Below are 1942 nucleotides of genomic sequence, written 5' to 3'. Positions count from 1 at the left end.
CTGTGTTTTGTCCTCACTCACACAGTTTCGACAGTCACTTCCTAGAAGGTCACCCATCGTGAGACTACTCCAGCATAAACACGCTTAACTATGGAGTTCTCTCAAGACCCTTGACCGAAAAGATAAGTGCACTTTGGTGACATAGGCGGCCAAATCAATTCTTTTAAACCTCTCTGCGAGTCTCTGAAACCGGGGTGTCACAATTCACCCCCACTAACAGATCACAACGTCCTCGTTGCGCACCAAAACCATCACCCCCAACGGTGTGAGCCCACTCGACTCCACACTCGTCTGGGTTTGGCTCTGATATGCCCATCTTTTCCGCACAAAGAACACTTGGCTAGATCCAACCAACATATCCCTCCATGCTTCCGGTTACACTTGGTACACTTTGCATAATGAGTCTGAACTGGTCCAACATCACGTCTATCCCATGTACGCTATTGTGGCTCTGTCGCCTTATTTGCTCTCGGCAAAGTACTCTTGAGATCCCTAGTTTCTTCCTCAATTCCTTTCTCCACCGTAGCGGCCTGCTCAACTAACTCAACCATGCTAATACATCCTCGAATGGAACAACGATTTCGAATATTAGCCCTCAATCATCTCATAAATCTGCGAATCAATTCATGATCGTTATATTCTCTCCCAATAAACCTCCTTAGACAAGTAAACTCAACATCATACTTTCTAACAGTCATCGTACCCTTACGAAGCTCCAAAAACTCACATTCTAGCTGGTCCATAGCTTCCTGAGGAAAATAATTTTTATTAAATTCCTCCAAGAAATCCTCCCAAGTAGGCACATAACCCACAGGTAAGCCCCTCTCAACATTCCTCCACCAATTTTCTGCATCTCCACGCAAGTAATGCACTGCAAGATCCTTCCTAAATTCCACTGGATATCTAGCTGACCTGAGATTTTTTTCCAACGTCTGCCTCAAACCATCAGCCCGAACTTGATCATTGCCACCAGTGAAATACTATATGCCCATATTACTCATGAGGTTCATTGTATCAAAATAAGAAAACTGAATTCCTGCTGGTGGCTGAGGTTGGAGCAAAAGCAGGTGCAGGTGGTGGTTGGCGAGGTGCAGGTGATGGTGGTGGGTGTGCATAAACATGTCGATCTAGAGTCTCTCGTGTCATGTTCTGGAGCTCTTGCATCTCTACACGAGTTACAACAATCTCTTCTGCATGAGCGGTAACAGGATTCTCTCCTGCTTGTGGCTGACCTTGCTTATTAGGTGGTTCATCACCAACTTTGTTTTATCTGGGGTTTGCAGGACGCCTTCCTCTTTTGTTTGGTACCATTCTCTGTTCAAATGAGATCCAACATAAGAACCACTGCGAAATTGAAACTTTATAGGTATTTTAAATGCAAGTCTCGTTCTTTTGATGTTAAAAAAAAAAAAAAAATCCCTAATCCCCCTTTTCTCAAAGGGAATTTGGCACCAATAATCCAAAAAAATCTATAATTCACTCTATGACCACTCTAACCATCAATCACTTATATTCTCTGTATTATGTATACTAATGTCCAAATTAACCCTACCACCACAAGCCACCGCCCACCACTCCGACCAGCCACCGCCGGCCAGCCACCGCCGGCCAGCCACCGCCGGCCAGCCACCGCCGGCCAGCCACCGCCGGCCAGCCACCGCCGGCCAGCCACCGCCGGCCAGCTACCGCCGGCCATCCACCTCCGGCCAGCCACCGCCGATCAATCACCTCCAGTCAGCCACCTCCGGCAAGCCAAATTCTCTTCCAGCCACCTCCGGCCAGCCCTGCCGGCAAGTCACCTTCAACCATCTGAGAGTATTATGGTAATTTCTCTTTGCCCTTTGGTTACTCACCTAATATCCAGATTTAATGTGCTATATTCTTCATTACATTCCCAAATTTGGCTATCTAGCTAATTCACCCTTTCTCAAATGCTGAAAAC

The 1942-nt window shown here is 46.6% G+C and overlaps 1 pseudogene; it reads right to left on the bottom strand.

Moving 5' to 3' along the window:
- Positions 1–251: 251 nt before the first annotated feature.
- Positions 252–1263, bottom strand: LOC147935213 (uncharacterized; annotated as a pseudogene).
- Between the last annotated feature and the right edge of the window lie 679 nt (positions 1264–1942).

This window comes from Camelina sativa, chromosome 11, assembly GCF_030686135.1.
Source record: "Camelina sativa cultivar CO46 ecotype springtype chromosome 11, ASM3068613v1".
NCBI lineage: Eukaryota > Viridiplantae > Streptophyta > Magnoliopsida > Brassicales > Brassicaceae > Camelina > Camelina sativa.
This window is presented reverse-complemented; position numbering and strand designations above follow the sequence as displayed.